The sequence below is a fragment of the Macaca mulatta genome, chromosome X (genome assembly GCF_049350105.2).
Source record: "Macaca mulatta isolate MMU2019108-1 chromosome X, T2T-MMU8v2.0, whole genome shotgun sequence".
NCBI classification, from domain to species: domain Eukaryota; kingdom Metazoa; phylum Chordata; class Mammalia; order Primates; family Cercopithecidae; genus Macaca; species Macaca mulatta.
Genome location: NC_133426.1, coordinates 80,540,889 through 80,561,049, shown reverse-complemented (window position 1 = coordinate 80,561,049; position 20,161 = coordinate 80,540,889). Strand labels below are relative to the sequence as shown.

General features: G+C 42.0%; 1 long non-coding RNA gene and 1 pseudogene across 10 annotated transcripts in view; one reads left to right on the top strand and one right to left on the bottom strand.

Annotated features, from left to right (window-relative positions):
• The window catches only part of LOC144338753 (MICOS complex subunit MIC27 pseudogene), an 86,504-nt pseudogene extending 67,114 nt beyond the window's left edge, over nucleotides 1-19,390 (bottom strand). For 3 of the 9 annotated variants that reach the window (XR_013413114.1, XR_013413113.1, XR_013413115.1), the window contains exon 1: nucleotides 19,261-19,390. The product of XR_013413114.1 is annotated as an MICOS complex subunit MIC27 pseudogene, transcript variant X2 (transcript). The remainder of the gene's footprint in view (nucleotides 1-19,260) is intronic. The other 6 variants (XR_013413117.1, XR_013413119.1, XR_013413116.1 and 3 more) reach the window with 3 other exon arrangements.
• LOC144338754 (uncharacterized) lies at nucleotides 5,673-19,387 on the top strand. Its single transcript, XR_013413122.1, has 2 exons — nucleotides 5,673-6,035; nucleotides 18,333-19,387. It is a non-coding gene; the product is annotated as an uncharacterized LOC144338754 (long non-coding RNA).
• Nucleotides 19,391-20,161: the final 771 nt, after the last annotated feature.

Below are 20,161 nucleotides of genomic sequence, written 5' to 3'. Positions count from 1 at the left end.
AGTAAATATAACAGGGCTTCATACTAAGTGAAAGACAGTGCCAGACTAGACTAAAAAACATCATCTGGTTCTGGTAGGTAGAGAGCTAGAAAGAGCATCACTTTCACCCTTACAAATAAAGAGGGTAGGAGGATAGGAAAGAAGTTCACAACTTTCCTTGAATCCCCCAGAGACAGGAGTCTTACTGGGGCCAACCACCCAAAATCTAAGTTGAGGTGCCCCAAAGGAATGATGAGACACACGCCTTGGCTTACCTGTGAAAGTAGATGCAACTAGACATCAGTAAGAGATCAACCAAAATGGCTGGTCAATTGGCGAAGGGAAAGTGTTAACTGGCAAGTGAGTGTGAAGCCCAGGGTGGGGCAGCACAAAATTGAGAGGTCTGCAAACTATTCAGATATTTTCTCCACTAACCCATTCAAGAGATCACATGAAAGACTGATGACAATCTTGAGAAATTACCCTCAAGGTACACACCTGGGGAGGGGAACAAAATCTGTTTTGGGAGGGTCAAAGAAATCTATTCAGATCCTACTCCATCTACAAAACAAAATCCTTACTCAGTGGGAGGAAGGGCAACAAACACTGGCCAAAAGGGCAGTTGTAAAAACTCTGACCCTGGGAGAATCAAACGGGGCGGGGGGGGGGGGGGGGGGGGGGGTGGGGGTGGAATTAGCTATGAAGAAAGAGCAGAAATACACAATGGGTCCAAAATTACAGCAGGAGGAGGCAGGAGTACTGAGTATAACACAACCACGAGACCCAAGGACACTGGTGCGTAAAACTAAGCCTTAATAAAACAACGGGGTACACTCCTGCCAACCAGTGACCAGGATAAAAATGTCATATAGCAACACCAAGAGGACCACTACTGAGAAAGAAACAGTAATGTGGAAACAGACATTCTCTAGTGACCAGGATAAAAATGTCATATAGCAACACCAAGAGGACCACTACTGAGAAACAAACAATAATGTGGAAACAGACATTCTCTGAGACATAGCACAAAGGGAAGACTTAACCTTAGGGTGACATTTAGGAAAACAAGAGGCCATCTTCCCTTGCTTGTATCACAGGGAAAACTGAGACAGTTTCCTTGCCCTCAGCTCCAGAGCAGCAATGCAGAGGTTTTGCCCAAGGGGAAAGGCAGGCTATAATAACAGAGTTCTGAAGGTATCCCCAAAATAAATGACTTAATTTGGAACACAGTGGGGGAAAAAAAAGCCTAAGGATGTTCCCAATAACAATAGAGATTTGGGTGGTAAGCTATTAAGAGAAGATTAGTTACTACTTGAGAGCAACAAGCTAAAGAAACACCAGCTAGAAGACAGCCAGAGAAAACCAGGGAAAAAGACAAACAAGAGCCTAGCTGGGATCTGAGCCAACCTCAAAGGTTGGGCTCAAATACTATCTCTACAAAAGGGCCAAAATTTGGATCACATAGTTAGGCAATTTATGCCCCGGGACATGGTCAAAACCCATGGTCAAAACCCAGTCTGAAATTAGTGCAAACTAATGATTAGGTGAGGTAACAGAGGCTGACAGTTTAACAGAGAAATTAGAAAAAGACACTGGGAAAGACTGCCCTGCTAAAACCAGTCATTCCAGCTTATGCCCAAAGCTGTCCCACTAAAGAGGGACACCAAAGGATGCACACCGTAGGTTAAAAAACACGTCACAGCCAGGCGCGGTGGCTCACGCATGTAATCCTAGCACTTTGGGAGACTGAGGCCGGTGGATCACCTGAGGTCAAGAGTTTGAGACCAGCCTGGCCAACATGGTGAAACCTCATCTCTACTAAAAATACAAAAATTAGCCAGGTGTGGTGGTGGGCACCTCTAATCCCAGCTACTCGGGAGGCTGAGGCAGAGAATCGCTTGAACCCAGGAGGCGGAGGTTGCAGTGAGCTGAGATCATGCCATTGCACTCCAGCCTGAGCAACAGGGCAAAAACTCCATCTCAAAAAAAACAAAAACAAACAAACAAACAAAAAACCCCACTATAAGTTCTGGCAAATAACAAAGAAGTAAACAATACCAACGAGCCCCACAGTAGAGGAGGGGGTAGCAAGTATCCAGAATCACTGCAATATATTATCTAAAATTTGTAGGTTTCAGCAAAAAGTATGAGATATTAAGAAAAAAAAAAAATGTGAGATTCATATAAGAAACCAAAAAGCAAGTAACAGAAAAATGCCTTGAGAAGGCGGTGTAGAATTTACATTTGAGGCCTAGACTTAAAAAGGCCTGCCTTCAAGGATGACCCTTGGCTGGTATCTGAAAACCTGGATTTCAAGAGAGTTGCCACTATTTCCTGGTAAGAATGGCTCACTGTGGCTAAACTATATAAACAATGCGGTTTGTGCTGAACACCTGCTTTCCTTCTGCAAGTATGGAATTTTGCTATGTGCTAGGCAAAGGGTGCCTGCATGACCAGCCCCCAATAAAAGCTATGGTCACTGAGCCTCTAATGAGTTTCCCTAGTAGACAACACTTCATATGTGTTCTCAAAATGCATTCCTGGAGAAATGAGGTATGTCCTGTGTGACCACACTTGGAAGAGAACACTTGGAGGCTTGCACCTGGCTCTAACGAACTGTAGCCGCAGGCATCTTTGCTAATTTTACTTTGTATCCTTTCACAGGAATAACTCATATCCATGAGTACAATTACAAGCCAGTCCTGTGGGTCCTCCTTGCAAATCACTGAAACTACCTTTGTGTTGGGGCTTGCCAACGCAAAAGCACAGATCTCAAACACAGCAAAGACATCAAGGAAGCTAATATAAACATGTTCAAAGAACTAAAGAAAACCACACTTAAAGAAGTAATGTGCCAGGCACAATGACTCACGCCTGTAATCCCAGCACTTTGGGAGGCCAAGGCAGGTGGAACATCTGAGGTCAGGAGTTCAAGACCAGCCTGGCCAACATGGTGAAACCCTGACTCTACTAAAAATACCAAAAAAAAAAAAAAAAAAAAAAAAAAATTAGCCAGGCCTAGTGGCAGGTGCCTGTAATTCCAGCTACTCAAGAGGCTGAGGCAGGAGAATCGCTTGAACCCGGGAGGTAGAGGTTGTGGTGAGATCGCACCACTGCACTCCAGCCTGGATGACAGAGCAAGGCTCCATCTCAAACAAGCAAACAAACAAACAACAACAACAACAAAAAAACCCCAAGACCCTAGCAAGCAGAGACACAAGCAGCTGGATGTTAAAAGGAACACATCAGCAGAAGAAGACACAAGCGGCTGGACATCAAGAGGACGTCGAGGGGAGGATGCCAATGGAAAAGCACACCAACAGACACTGGCAGGCCATCAACTGACGAGTTGAATGATGTGGAGTTTGGCCTGGGCCGTCGGAGGAGAGCCTGGGCAACCAAGCAGCCTGACGCCAGGGGAAAACCGTATCTCTTCTGGCATCCCCATTTGCTGAGAGCTACTTCCACTCAATAAAACCTTGCATTCAAGCCCACGTGTGATCTGATTCTTCTGGTACACCAAGGCAAGAAATCCAGGATACAGAAAGTTCTCTCTGTCCTTGCCATAAGGCAGGCGGTTTAATTGAGCTGACTAACATAAGCCACCTACGGAAGGCTAAACTAAAAGAGCACGCTGTAACACATGCCCCCTGGGGCTTCAGCTGTAAACATTCACTCCTAGAGGGCTGGTGCAGTGGCTCATGCCTGTAATCCCAGTACTTTGGGAGTCCGGGGCAGGCGGATCACGAGGTCAGGAATTCAAGGCCAGCCTGACCAACATGGTGAAATCCTGTCTCTACTAAAAATACAAAAATTAGCCAGGCATGGTGGTATGTGCCTGTAATCCCAACTAAAAATACAAAAATTAGCCACACATGGTGGTATGTGCCTGTAATCCCAGCTACTCAGGAGGATGAGGCAGGAGAATCGCCTGAACCCAGGAGACAGGGGTTGCAATGAGCCGAGATCACACCACTACACTCCAGCCTGGGCAACAGAGTGAGACTCCATCTCAAAAAACAAAAAACAAGCAAACAAACAAAAAAATTCAATCCTAGACACTGCCGTGGGGTTAGAGCCCTGCAGCCTGCCCGGCTGCATGCTCCACCTAGAGGTTTGAGCCAGTGGGCACTGAAGAAGCAATCCACACCCCTATCGCATGCCCTGCAAGGGGAACAAGGGAACTTTTCCTGTCTCACTTCCAGCAGGGGAAGAACATACAACCATTTTGAAATACACGTAAAGTAACAAGTCTGAAATACACAACAGCATCCTGTTCATATCAAAGCCTTCACTCAAGATAAACTACTTAATGAGAGCCTAACTGACCTGGAGAAAGGTAAACACCCATTACCGGCCCCTCTAGCCTTTCTCTTGGGGTAAAGAAACTACCCAACTCAGCCCCCTCTAGCCATCATATCCCATGTAAGTGGGGAATAGAGGAGACTGATAAGCAGTTGCAAAGTTCGCAGCCCAGGAGCATAGGCTCACTAAAAGACTAAGAATTAATCACAGGTATACAGAACATTTCCACTTACCACACATCTTACCACCACATCACTAAAGGCCTGAGTACCAAAGTTCCTTTTACTCAATACATCATGTCTGGCTTACCAAAAAAAAAAAATTTACAAGGCATTTTAAAAAGTAAAAAACATTGCTTGAAGAGAAATAGCAAGCATCAGTACCAGACAGATATGTCATAGGTGCTGAAATGATCACACTGGGAATTTAAAGTAACTCCAATTTGATTAAGATACTAAGGGCTCTAAGGAAAAAAGTAGACAACATGCAAAAATACATGTGTAATGTAAGCAGAGATGCAGAAAGAATCAAAAACAAATGTTAAAGATCTAAAATACTACAACAGAAATGAAGAATGACTTTGATAGACTCTGTACACTGCACACGGCTGAGGAAAAGAACCTCTGAATTTGAGGATATGTCAATAAAAACTTTCTTTTTTTTTTTTTTTTTTTTTTTTGAGATGGAGTCTCGCTCTGTCACCCAGGCTGGAGTGCAGTGGCCGGATCTCAGCTCACTGCAAGCTCCGCCTCCTGGGTTTACGCCATTCTCCTGCCTCAGCCTCCCGAGTAGCTGGGACTACAGGCGCCCGCCACCTCGCCCGGCTAGTTTTTTTTTTTGTATTTTTAGTAGAGACGGGGTTTCACCGTGTTAGCCAGGATGGTCTCGATCTCCTGACCTCGTGATCCGCCCGTCTCGGCCTCCCAAAGTGCTGGGATTACAGGCTTGAGCCACCGTGCCCGGCCAATAAAAACTTTCAAAACTAAAAATCAAAGAGAAATAAGACTAAAAGAAGAAGAACAACAACAACAACAACCAGCCGGGCGCAGTGGCTCGTCTGTAATCCCACCACTTTGGGAGGTCGTGGCAGGTGGATCACAAGGTCAGGAGTTCAAGACCAGCCTGGCCAAGATGGTGAAACCCCGCCTCTACTAAAAATACAAAAATTAACCGGGTGTGGTGGCAGGTGCCTGTAATCCCAGCTACTCGGGAGGCTGAGGCAGAGAATTGCTTGAACCTGGGAGGCAGAGGTTGCAGTGAGCCGAGATCGCACCACTATACTCCAGCCTGGGCGACAGACTGAGACCCTGTCTCAAAAAAATAAAAACAAAAACAAAAGAACGGAACATTGAAGAACCATGCAACAACCATAAAAGGTGTAACATACATGTAACTGGAATAACAGAAAGAGGAGAAAAAATTGAAAAGAAGTAGTATTTGAAGCAATAATGATGGAGAATTTTCCCCCAAATTAATGTCAGACACCAAACCACAAATTCAGGAAGCTGAGAGAACACCAAACGAAATAAATGCCAAAACAAACAAACGAAACTACACCTAGGCATATCCTACTCAGCCTGCAGAAAATCAAAGATACAGAAAAAAAAAATCTTCAAAGAAACCACCCAGTGGAGAAAAAAAAGATTACATTTAACTTCTCAGAAAACATGCAAGCAAGAAGACTGAAATACTTTTTTTTTTTTTTTTTTTTTTGAGATGGAGTCTTGCTCTGTCACCCAGGCTGGAGTGCAGTGGCTGGATCTCGGCTCACTGCAAGCTCCGCCTCCCGGGTTCACGCCATTCTCCTGCCTCAGCCTCCCGAGTAGCTGGGACTACAGGCACCCGCCACCTCGCCCGGCTAGTTTTTTGTACTTTTTAGTAGAGACGGGGTTTCACCGTGTTAGCCAGGATGGTCTCGATCTCCTGACCTCGTGATCCGCCCGTCTCGGCCTCCCAAAGTGCTGGGATTACAGGCTTGAGCCACCGCGCCCGGCCCAGAAGACTGAAATACTTAAGAGTTTTGAGAGAGAGAGAAAAAAAAACCTAGAATTCTGTACCTGCAAAATCATCCTTCAAAACTAAAGGAGAAACACTCCTTCTCAGACAAACAAAAACTGAAGGAATTTGTTGTCAGTAGATCTAGCCTGTCAGAAACGTTTTTTAAAAAAAGTTCTTCAGGGAAAAGGAAAACTACATAGCTTAGAAACTCAGGTCTACATAAAGAAAGGAAGAAGAATTTCTTCTTGATCAGAAAAAGAATAAGTGAAGATAAAATAAAAACTTTTAGTATTTTACTCTTAATCAATCAGTTAACAGTTTGTTCAAAATAAGAATACTAATAATATATTCAATGATTATACTTATGTATATATGAAATGAATGACAGCAAACACTCAAGGGAGAAAAAAGAAGGATTAGAACTATTTTGTTATTAAAAAGTACTTGCACTATCAATGAAGTAATACAGCGTTACTTCAAAGTGGACTTGTAAATATGTTGCAAGCTCTAGGGCAACCACAAAAAAAGGTAAAATAGACCAAACAGACCAATACCTTGAAAGAAACAAGGTGCCAAAACTCACAGAGAAGGAGAAAATAATATACACTATGAACAAGTGGGGTTTATATCAGGTATACAAGACTGGTTCAACATTTGAAAATCTACTAATCACATATTTGAAGGGGAAATAATAAAGTCACTGTGCCAGGCACAGTAGCTCACGCCTGTAATCCCAGCACTTTGGGAGCCCAAGACGGGCAGATCACTTGAGGTCAGGAGTTCAAGGCCAGCCTGGTCAACATGGCAAAAGCCCGTCTCTACCAAAAATACAAAAATTAGCTGGGTGTGGTGGTGTATGCCTGTAATCCCAGCTACTTGCGAGGCTGAGGCAGGAGAATCGCCTGAACCTGGAAGGCAGAAGTTGCGGTGAGCCAGGATCCATGCCACTGCACTACAGCCTCCGCAACAGAGCGAGACTCAGTCTCAAAAAAAAGGCCGGGCGCGGTGGCTCAAGCCGGTAATCCCAGCACTTTGGGAGGCTGAGACGGGCGGATCACGAGGTCGGGAGATTGAGACCATCCTGGCTAACACGGTGAAACCCCATCTCTACTAAAAACTAGCCGGGCAAGGTGGCGGGCGCCTGTAGTCCCAGCTACTCGGGAGGCTGAGGCAGGAGAATGGCGCAAACCCGGGAGGCGGAGCTTGCAGTGAGCCGAGATCGCACCACTGCACTCCAGCCTGGGCGACACAGTGAGACTCCGTCTCAAAAAAAAAAAAAAAAAAAAGTCACTGCTTGACTTCAAGACTTAATAAAAAGCTACGGTAATCCAGACAGTGTGAAACTGGTGAAGGAACGGATACATGGATCAATGGAACAGAATAAAGACCCCAGATAGAAACATAAATATAGTCAACTAATCTTTGAGAAAGAAGCAAAGGCAATACAACGGAGCAACAAATAGTGTTGGAATAGCTGAATATCCAAATGCAAAAAAATGAATCTAACACAAACTTTACACTCTTCACAAATATTAATTCAAAATGGATGCCAGACTTAAATGTAAAATGTAAAACTGTAAATAGAACTCCAATATTTGAGGAAATCTAGACATCACTGGGTATGGCAATTACTTTCTAGATACAATACCAGAAGCATAATCCATAAATCATTGACAAGCTAAATGTTATTAAAATTTAAAAAAAAAATTACTCCACAAAAGACACCATTAAAGTATGAAACAAGCCGGGCGCAGTGGCTCACGCCTGTAATCCCAGCACTTTGGGAGGCCGAGGTGGGCGGATCACCAGATCAGGAGATCGAGACCACGGTGTCTCTACTAAAAATACAAAAAATTAGCCGGGCACGGTGGTGGGCGCCTGTAGTCCCAGTGACCTGGGAGACTGAAGTAGGAGAATGGCGTGAACCCGGGAGGTGGAGCTTGCAGTGAGCTGAGATCGCACCACTGCACTCCAGCCTGGATGACAGAGTGAAACTCCGTCTCAAAAAAAAAAAAAAAAAAAAAAAGAAAGAAACGATAAGCCAAAGAAAATATCTGCAAAAGACATATCTCATAAAAGACTGTTAACTAAAACATACAGACAGCGCTTAAAACTCCATAAGTAAACAACCTAATTTTTTTTGGTTTTTTTGTTTGTTTGTTTTTTTGAGACAAAGTCTCGCTCTGTGGCCCAGGCTGGAGTGCAGTGGCGCGATCTTGGCTCACTGCAAGCTCCGCCTCCCGGGTTCACACCATTCTCCTGCCTCAGCCTCCCGAACAGCTGAGATTACAGGCGCCCGCCACCACGCCCCGGCTAGTTTTTTGTATTTTTTAGTAGAGACAGCGTTTCACCATGTTAGCCAGGATGGTCTTGATCTCCTGACCTCGTGATCCGCCCGTCTCGGCCTCCCAAAGTGCTGGGATTACAGGCTTGAGCCCCCACGCCCGGCCAACAACCCAATTTTTAGAATGGACAAAAGATCTCAACAGAAATCTCACCAAAGAACATATACAGATGGTAAATAAGCACATGAAAACATGTTCAACTTCGTATGTCATTAGGGAGTTGCAAATTAAACAGTCCCACTGCACACCTATTAGAATGGTGAAAATCCAAAACACTGGTAACACCAAATGCTGTTGAGGGTGTGGAGCAACAGGAACTCTCATTCAGGGCTAGTGGGAATCCATCAACCCTACAGCAGTTTTGGAAGACAGTTTTGTGGTTTCTCACAAAATAATATACTATTACCATATGAACTGGCAGTCATACTCCTTGGGTTTTTTTCGTGGTTTTTTTTTTTGTTTTTTTTTTGTTTTTTTGGAGATGGAGTCTCCCTCTGTCACCCAGGCTGGAGTGCAGTGGCCTGATCTTGGCTCACTGCAACCTCCATCTCCCAGGTTCAAGCGATTCTCCTGCCTCAGCCACCCATGTAGCTGCGATTATAGGCGCCCGCCACAACACCTGCCTAATTGTTTGTATTTTTAGTAGAGACAGGGTTTCACCACGTTGGCCAGGCTGGTCTCAAACTCCTGACCTCAGGTGATTCACCCACCTCGGCCTCCCAAAGTGCTGGGATTACAGGCATGAGCCACCACGCCCAGCCATGCATGATTTCTAACATCCTACATGGCTCATTTACAAAATATTGTTTCACTAAGCAATGCAGATGTTTCAAATGTTGACATATTTCATTAAGCAATATTTTAAAACCACTTTCATTAACATCTCATGTTAACAGAAAAGTCCTTAAGTATTAGGAAGCTATCAAGTTCACAGAGGTAGATACAAGCATACAAAAATTCTAAATTCTGTTTGAAAGCTAATTTAAAATAGGCAACAAGTACTATCAGTTGTTTTCCTTGAAAGGATAAGCCCATTTTATTTAGAAAAAAACATATCTGCTCAATACCCAAGTATAAAAAACTGTAGCTTGTCTATTAATTATTCTTCTAAGTATAATGTTGTAAATTTAAAAAAGTGAGCAGTACAGCTTGCTGACAATGTTACAGGTGATTTTCCTCAAGATAATTTAAAATTCAGTTTGCAGCACTGCTTCACACATACTTCCCTTTTCATCACACTATATAGAAGACACGTACTCGGCTGGGCGCGGTGGCTCACGCCTGTAATCCCAACGCTTTGGGTGGTTGAGGTGGGCGGATCACAAGGTCAGGAGATCAAGACCATCCTGGCTAACATGGTGAAACCCCGTCTCTACTAAAAAAATACAAAAAAAAAACAAAACCCAAAAAATACAAAAAAATTAGCCGGGCGTGGTGGCGGGCACCTGTAGTCCCAGCTACTCAGGAGGCTGAGGCAGGAGAATGGTGTGAACCTGGGAGGCAGAACTTGCAGTGAGCCCAGATAACGCCACTGCACTTCAGCCTGGGCAACAGAGCAAGATTCCATCTCAAAAAAATAAAAATTAAAAATTAAAAAAAAAGACACATACTCAAGGGTCCATATTTTAAAAAAACTAGTAACTTTTACTGCTCATCAAAGATATTTTTTGAGACAGTCTTATTCTGTCACCTAGGCTGGAGTGCAGCGGCATGACCACAGGTCACTCTTAGCCTCGAACTCCTGGGTTCAAGGAATCCTCCTGCCTCAGCCTCTCACCTCAGCCTACGAAGTAGCGAGGACTACAGGCATAAGCTATAGTGCCCCATCCTCATCAAAGACATTCTTAAGAGAAACTGACTTTATTTTTTAGAAACTACAAGTGTGGGTTGAAGAATACAATGACTACTGATACAATTTGGTGCCACTACCTTGATTTATATTCAGGCAAAATGTTTATTTTTCACTGCTTCAACACCATCAGTACAGATGTCGACACAGTAAAAACAACTTAGAATTATTAAGAAAAACAGCTTTCACTTTGCAGATCCCTTGGGTCTACAAAAGGTCCACATATTGAAAGGTCCACATATTTAAAAGTCCACATTTGAAAGGTTCACATATTGAAAACTGTTGGCCGGGGGCGGTGGCTCACACTTGTCCCAGCACTTTGGGAGGCCAAGGCAGGTGGATCATGAGGTCAGGAGTTCAAGACCAGCCTTGCCAACATAGTCAAACCTCGTCTCTACTAAAAATACAAAAAGTAACCAGGCATGGTGGCGGGCGCCTGTAATCCTAGCTACTTGGGAAGCTGAGGCAGGAGAATTGCTTGAACCCGGGAGGTGGAGGTTGCAGTGAGCTGAGAGCGCACCACTGCACTCCAGCTTGGGCAACAGAGTGAGACTTCGTCTAAAAAAATAAATAAAAATAAAACTGTTGGCCACCACCTCAGCTAGATGTTCCCTAGACCTGCCCCAACCTTATGGCTTATTGCCCTATCCCAAAAACATTATCTGATGTCTACTCAATGACAACTTCCCTATCAGTTAACCTAACATTCTTGTAGAAAACAAGATATCAGGCCAGGTGCAGTGGCTCACACCTGTAATCCCAGCACTTTGGGAGGCCAAGGTGGGCAGATCACAAGGTCAGGAGTTCAAGACCAGCCTGGCCAACATAGTAAAACCCCGTATCTAATAAAAATACAAAAATTAAACGGGTGTGGTGGCACACACCTGTAGTCCCAGCTACTCGGGAGGCTGAGGCAGAGAATCACTTGTACCCAGGAAGTGGAGGCTGCAGTGAGCCAAGATCATGCCACTGCGCTCCAGCCTTGGCGACAGAGTGAGACTCCGTCTCAAAAAAAAAAAAAATTATGTAAATGGTATAATATGGTATATAACTATATGTCAGAGACCGGCTTTTTTCATTCAGCATAATTCTCTGGGAATTCATCCAGGTTGTTTTGTGCATCAGCTTTGTTTTTCATTCCTGTGTGGTATTATGTTATGAATGCACCACCATTTGTTTAGCCATTCACCCATTAAAGGACATCTGGGCACTTCTGTGTTATTACTATTATGAACAAAGAAGCCATGAACATTCATATACAAAATTTTGCATGAACATATATTTTTATTTCTCTGGGATAAACACTCAAGAATGAAAATGCTGGGTCATATGGTAGTTGCAGGTTTGCGGTTTTTTTGTTTCTGTTTTTGAGACGGAGTCTCGCTCTGTCACCCAGGTTGGAGTGCAGTGGCGCGATCTCTGCTCACCGCAAACTCCACCTCCCGGGTTCACGCCATTCTCCTGCCTCAGCCTCCCGAGTAGCTGGGACTACAAGCACCCACCACCACGCCCGGCTAATTTTTTTGTATTTTCAGTAGAGACGGGATTTCATCGTGTTAGCCAAGATGGTCTTGATCTCCTGACCTTGTGATCCGCCCCACCTCAGCCTCCCAAAGTACTGGGATTACAGGCGTGAGCCACTGCACCCGGCCAATTTTTGTATTCTCAGTAGAGACGGAGTTTCTCCATGTTGGTCAGGCTGGTCTCGAACTCCTGACCTCTAGGTGATCTGCCCGCCTCTGCCTCCCAAAGTGCTGGGATTACAGGAGTGAGCCACTCCAACCAGCCTGCAGGTTTATTTTAATAAAAAACTACCAAACAGTTTCCCAGAGTGGCTATGCCATTTTATATTCCAATCAGCAGTGGATAAATAATCCAGATTCTCTCTTCATCCTAACCAATACTTGGTATTATGACTATTTGATAGGTGTACAGTGATTTTTGTTGTGATTTTAATGTGCATTTCCAAAATGGTTAATAACGTTCAACATCCTTTTATTTGCCATCTGTGTATCTTCTTCCATGAAATCATCTTTTCATGTCTTTTGTTCATGTTCTAATTGGACTGGTTGCTTTTTTACTGAGTTTCCAGAGTTTATATATTCTAAATACTATTAATTTACAAGATATGTGGTTTACAAATAAATTATCCTACTCTGTAGCTTCTCTTCATTCTCTTAACAGAGTCTTTCTTTGGGAGGCCGAGGAGGGTGGATCACGAGGTCAGGAGATCGAGACCATCCTGGCTAACACAGTGAAACCCCGTATTTACTAAAAATACAAAAAAAAAAAAAAATTAGCTGGGCGTGGTGGTGGGTGCCTGTAGTCCCAGCTACTCAGGAGGCTGAGGCAGGGGAATCGCTTGAACCTGGGAGGCGGAGATTGCAGTGAGCCAAGATCGTGCCACTGCACTCCAGCCTGGGCGACAGAGCGAGACTCCGTCTCAAAAAAAAAAAAAAAAAAAGCAGAGTCTTTAGCAGAACAAGAGTTTTTAATTTCAATAAAATTTAATTCATCAATTTTTCCTTTTACAGATCATGCTTTTAAGCACATTAAGTGTAAGAACTCTTTGCCTAGCACAAACTGAAGATTTCCTCCTATGTTTTCTTCTAAAAGTTTTATAGTTTTAAGTTTTACATTTAAGTCTCTAATTCATTTTAAGTAAATTTTTGTATTAGATATGAGACTCAGGTTCATCTTTTTGCCTATAGATGGATAATTGGTCAAGCACCATCGTTAAAAAGGCTTTCTCTCTACTGAACTGCTATTCCACATTTGTCAAAATTCAGTTGGGCATAATTGTATATGTCTATTTCTCAGTTCTCAATTATGTTACACTGATCTATGTGTCTATCCCTCCACCAATACAACACTGTCTTGATTAATATAGGAATATAGTAGTCACTAATGTCAAGTTAATGATTCTACCAATGTATTCTTTTTCTAGATGGTTTTAGCTATTTTAAGGCCTGTGCCTTTCCACATAAATTTTAAAATAAGCTTTTCTATATCTACAAACACATACTAGGATTTAAACAGAAATTCCATTAAACCTATCAATTTGTGGAGAATTGACATCATTACTATGTTGAGTTTCCCAAGTCATGAACATAAGTCTTTTCAATTATATAGGACTTCCTGAGTTTCTTTCATCAACATTTTGTAATTTACAAAATACAAGTCCTGTATGTGTTTACTTATGTCTAAATGTTGTGTTTCTTTGCAGTGCTTGTAAATGGTACTTTGTTTATAATTTCCGTTTCCACATATTAAATTGCTAGTATATAGAAATGTGATTCATGCCAGGCATGTAGCTCATACCTGTAATCCCAGCACTTTGGGAGGCCGAGGCAGGCAGATCACGAGGTCAGGAGATCAAGACCAGCCTGGCCAACATGGTGAAACCCGATCTCTACTAAAACACAAAAAATTAGCCGGGCATGGTGGTGCATGCCTGTAGTCCCAGCTACTCAGGAGGCTGAGGCAGGGGAATCGCTTGAACCTGGGAGGCAGAGATTGCAATGAGCCAAGATCGTGCCACTGCACTCCAGCCTGGCGACAGAGCAAGACGCTGTCTCAAAAAAAAAAAAAAGTCTGCAACATTGTAACAAAAAAACGCAAACTTCCTTAATTTATGAAGAAGAGTGTCTACAATAAGAAAAAGTTCAAACACCAATTTTTTTTTAAACGATCAAGAATATAAACAAATAGTTCACCCCCCAAAAAAATACCTTTCAAATGGATAAAAAAAAATTCAAATATCTTGAACACTGACATTCTCCGTTTCCCCTTCAATTTTCTCACAACTGGCATTCTTATCTATTTCACTGGATAGGGGAGAGTTCTTAAAAGCTCAGTTCTAGACCCCCTAGTTTGCTTTCCTGGTACTGGAAATGCTGCCATGGTATAGCTGGCAGAGTGAATGGATCAAAATTCACAAATTATTTTCCCTATATGTGAACTAATCACTAACAGTACAGTTGGCATGACCCCAACTCGTGTTTTGTGAAGTTCAACAAGCCAATTTCATAAAACAAACAAAAGAAGGGGTTCTAGGGAACTGCTCTAAATTTTAAAAGGCTCAAAAGACATAAAAATCAAATGCAATGTGTGGTCTCTGAATAGATCCTGGTTTGAAGAAAGCAGCTATAAAAGACATCTTGCGGACAACTGGGAAAATCTGAATATGCACTGGGCATTAAACATTAAAGAGTGGCCGGGCACGATGGCTCACGCCTGTAATCCCGGCACTTTGGGAGGCCGAGGCGGATGGATCACCTGAGATTAGGAGTTCGAGACCAGCCTGGCCAACACGGTGAAACCCCATCTATACTAAAAATACAAAAATTAGCCGGGCGTGGTGGCAGGTGCCTGTAATCCCAGCTACTCGGGAGGCTGAAGCAGGAGAATCACTTGAACCCGGGAGGTGGAGGTTGCAGTAAGCAGAGATTGTGCCATTGCACTCCAGCCTGGGTGACAAGAGCAAGACTTCGTCTCAAAAAAAAAAAAAATTATGGAATTACTGTTAATCCTAGTATGTATAGTGATGGCATTGTGATTATATAGAAAAAAGTCCTTGTTTATTATGTTTATATTGACTTATTCAGAAGAAAATGTCATGATGACTATAATTTACAGTATTTTGGAGGGAAAGGCAAGTAAGGCAAAATCATAACAGTTGCTAAATCTAAGTGGTCCATATATAGAAATACATTTATGTTATTCTACTTTCATTTAAATGTCTAAAATTTTTCATAACAGATAATACAAATAAATTACTAACCTATTAATTCATTTCTCACCAACTAAACATCCCATTAAGCAAATAATTATTCTAGAAAGAACACTTGTGAATATATAACATAGAAATTAATATTATTCATTATTTCAAAACATCCTTTAAGGAACTTTTATACTTTTTTTTTTTTGAGATGGAGTTTCATTCTTGTTGCCCAGGTTGGAGTGCAATGGCACGATCTCGGCTCACTGCAACCTCCGCCTCTCGGATTCAAGTGATTCTCCTGCCTCAGCCTCCCAAGTAGCTGGGATTATAGGCACAAGGGAGCAGTTATACTTTCTTAGGTTATGTTTCAGAAAATACGCTTCCCAATTATCTTTGAGTTATGCATTTCGACTAGTATGCTACTTCACATAATCATTTACTTATTAGCACCCTTTAAATGTTCACTCTGTTCTGGTTCTACTGCTTCACTTTCCCTAACCCCCAATCAGCCCATATCAATCTCTTCATTGCTAAAACAGTAAAACATCAACAGCACTGGAAGACAGTAGCTAGCTACATGAGAAGTTACATTTACCCTGCTGCAAAATAAGGAGAGGAATCCATAAGAGCTAAGTTTCTTCTCTGTCCAGTGTGTATGGCATTAACTAATCACCATTTTCCTTTGTTCTTCTAAGCTAATGTGTGAAACATATAAATAACCTGAGGTACTATGAATTCTTTTTAAAAAGTTATGTTGATAATTATTTTACCTGGAAAGTATCAGTTTGCTTTTAAATGTTATTCAAAGATATACTCCACAAATATAATTTTATTACACCTCAAGAATATTTTATAGGAACTCTTCCTCTTAATTTTACAATTATTAACCTCTTAAATCTGTATAAGACATTCTATTTAATGTAACTCCTTATAAAAATCACATCCCACAAATGATTATCTTTAATGACAAAAATCTAAGTCTAATTTGTCAAGTTTTTCTCTGTAACATATTCTCTTAACAATTTGTATCCTTGAATACTAAGTCAGTTCCTGCAAATGAACCAATCATTAATCAATTAAAAAAAAAACTAACAAAAATTAAATGTCAAATACTGTTCTCATAAAAATATATACAAAATTAACATACTAGTAGTCAATGCAAGTTCAAATGAACAATGCAAAACTGGTAAAATGTTTTAGTCTTCATGCAGATATCATCAAGTGTTTTGCCTTCTCTCAAGGGTTAGGAAGTTTAAAATTATTAATGTTCTGGCTGGGCGCGGTGGCTCACGCCTGTAATCCCAGCACTTTGGGAGGCTGATGTGGGCAGATCATCTGAGGTTAGGAGTTCGAGACCAGCCTGACCAACATGGAGAAACCCTGTCTCTACTAAAAATACAAAATTAGCTGGGTGCAGTGGCACATGCCTGTAATCCCAGCTACTCGACAGGCTGAGGCAGGAGAATCACTTGAATCCAGGAGGCAGAGATGGCAGTGAGCCGAGATCGCGCCATTGGACTTCTGGGCAACAACAGCAAAACTCTGTCCCAAAAAATAAATAAAACATAAATAAAATAAAATTATTAATGTTCTAACCACTGTTTACAGGGTTGTTCCACTAATAAATTCCATGTCCTGGACCTAAATGATTGCTAAAATGTTTTGCACATAGCAGCTAAATGTCATCACACTAACATGATGCCAGAAACAACTGATTCATCTACGTGCAACCTCATTTCCTTCAGATGCCTCCAAGGTAACTGAAGTTCACAGATTTTGTCTAGTTACAAGCGCAGGCTCAAATCACCTTGGATTTGAGTTAGGATCCACGGATTGTTTTTTGTTTATTTGGTTAGTTGGTTTTGTTCTGTTTTTCAATTCAGGCATCTTGTTCATGAAACATTCATTATTTGCTTGAGATTGCTTTCACTGCCAGCTGCTTACTTTCTTTACCACTATAGTATAATCTACACCCTTTGACTCAACTGCTTGCTAGATTCTCCCCACAATTAAGAAATTTCTAGGCTCAAGGGAAAAAAAAAAAAAGAAAGGAAGGAATTTTTATTGGCCACTGTTAGAGTAATAGCCAGATAAGGACAGGCACAGTGGCTCATCATGCCTGTAATCCCAACATTTTGGGAGGCCAAGGCAGGCAGATTACCTGAGGTCAGGAGTCTGAGACCAGCCTGGCCAACACAGGGAAACCCATCTCTACTAAAAATACAAAAATTAGCCAGGCGTGGAAAGGTGTGCCTGTAATCTCGGCTACTCTGGAAGCTGAGGCATGAAAATCGCTTGAACCCAGGAGGGGGAAGTTACAGTGAGCCGAGATCTAGCTGGGTGACAGAGCGAGACTCCATGTCTGTCTGTCTGTCTCTCTCCCTCTCTCTCTCTATATATAAAATAAATAAAAATTAAATTAAAATTAGCTGGGCACGGTGGCAGGTGCCTGCAATCCCAGATACTCAGGAGGCTGAGGCAGGAGAATCGCTTGAACTCGGGTGGCGGAGGTTGCAGTGAGCCGAGATTGCGCCACTACACTCTAGCCTGGGTGACAGAGCAAGACTTCATCTTTAAAAAAAAAAAAAAAAAAAAGTCAGACACTTGCTTTCTTCTTTCATTTACTTTTTAAAAAAATTCATCTTCAATATTCACAAAAAATAATCCATGCTATAAGTTGCTATGTCACAGAAGTTTAAGAAGTGCATGGTAAAAATCACTAACTTTAAAATAATGGTTACCTCTGGGGTAAGAGAAGAGAGAGATGCAATCGGGGATGGGTACACAGAGAACTTCAACTGTCATGTTAATGTTTGATTTTTTTTTTATGTTGGGTGGTGAGAAGAGAGGTTCATTGTATTATTCCTTATATATATGTATATGTCTTAAGTATTTCATAATATATTGAAAGCCCCCCTCAAAATATAAAGAAGTTAATCTTGCATTCCTTCATCACCCCCTCCATCAAAAAAAAAAAAAAAGGAATCATACTAGACTATTCTGCAACTTACTTTTCTCACATAACCATCCATCATGACATCCTCTAGGTCAAAAGTCAAAATATTCCATAATATTTATGTACCAAAATTTACTCAAACATTCTCCCATTGATGGATACACAGGCTGTTTCCAGTTGTCACAAGAACAAAGTTGTACAAAAGTATCCTTGTTCATGCGTTATTATATACTGGTACTTTTATTTCTGCAGGACAGATTCTTAAAAGTCAAACTTTTGCATTCCAGTTTTTGTTCAAGTGATATCTGCATTTTTTATTTCCCTAAATATTGCCAGATTATTTTCTAAAAGGTTGCAGCAATTCATACTCCGCGGCAATGCATGAAATTTACTTTAACCACATAAGCATTTAACAACATATTAGATGTCACTCTTTACTGTCTTCCCCATATATACAGTAAACATGTTATGCTTAACATAAATTTAATTTCGCCAACAGATTTGAAAACAGGAAATCTAGCTCTTTTCTTAGTGAGTTATCAGCCTAGAAATATACAAAATGTGGCAAGTCCCCCAAAGATTACCTGTACACACACACACACAACTCTGAGATGCTTCAAGAACAAATGTTAAGTTTTTGTCCAAAACTCCACATTTGGGGTATAATGGGCACAGAAAAAAAACGTTTAATCTAGTGCATAATGAATACGTTACAAACAAATTAATCAAAACTAATAAGTTTCGACATTAAAGGCAGAACAAAAAAAAAGTTAGGCCCAAGAGGTTAGGTTGTTCCTAAGAGAGCTCTGAGGAGATGGAATCCATTTTGGCGAGACATGGTGTCAATAAAAACCCGTTTAAACAAGGAAAAAGGAAAGAACGACCCATATATCCCTCCTAGGAGCTAGCTTCTGCAACTTCCTAGCCTCGTCAGTAGAAGTTAGGTGATCAGGGAGAGAGAAATTATTCTCCGATATTTTGAAGAGACGCGAGAGAGAAAAATGGAATACAGGCCGGTTACTACCCCCACTCAGGCCACGCGATCCCAAAGTGTCTAGCCTCGCTTACGGCCACTTCTCTAGCCAATGTGAGGCTCATCACTCACCACAATACTATTAACTGGCGAGTTTCTGGACTTTGTTAGTGGACTCACATACTTCGGACGCCTTGCAACCGCAGCGGTTGCACCCCGTACAAACGCCGCCATCTTAGGTCTTCCACTAGCCCTAGTGCACAGGCGGATAAAAGCCGGGGGTGGGCGTCACAGCCAAACGGGCCCGGCGCCCAGCTGCCGTGCTCTACCTAAATGCCTCCGCCGGCAACGTGCCCCAACCGTTACCGTGGACCCTCCCCCAGTTTTCCTGACCTGTTGCACTTCCTCTCACAGCCTTTATCTCTTTTGAAATGCCCTTTTCCTTTTTCTTTCTCTTCATTTCTTTTTTCCTTTCCCAACCCAAATTTCTTTTAGCTTTGCCTCGACTCCTTTCTTCCTTCCCTATTTCTAGATCTCTCACTCTCATTAACTTTACCTCACAAGTGCATGGCACTTTATGATGGACAAAGCTGTCATTCCCTTCTGTTATCTCACTAAGTCATTGCAACATCAGATAAGCTAAGGACTGATTTTTTCCTGTTTTATAGATGAGGAAACTAAGGCCCAAAGAGGTGACCCAATTTTCCAAAAGTTCCGGGAGTTATTAAGTGCTAGAATGAGCTAGAACCTACTTCTTTTCACTTCACTAAGCCCCGTGTTCCGATAGATGAGGGTGTATGTACTTCAACCAACTAATGGGAAAACTGAAGCCAGAGGGTTTTAGCCTAGTCATACAATGACTCTGTCAATGGCAAAACTGGATTCAGAACAAGGTGCTTCCTTTAATTCTGTAAACAAAAGAGTCTTCATAAAAGAGTTGGTAGCCAGGTGTGATGGCCCTTGCCCGTAACCTCAGTGTAATCCCAGCTACTTGGGAGGCTGAGGTGGGAGAATCACTTGAACCTAGGAGGTG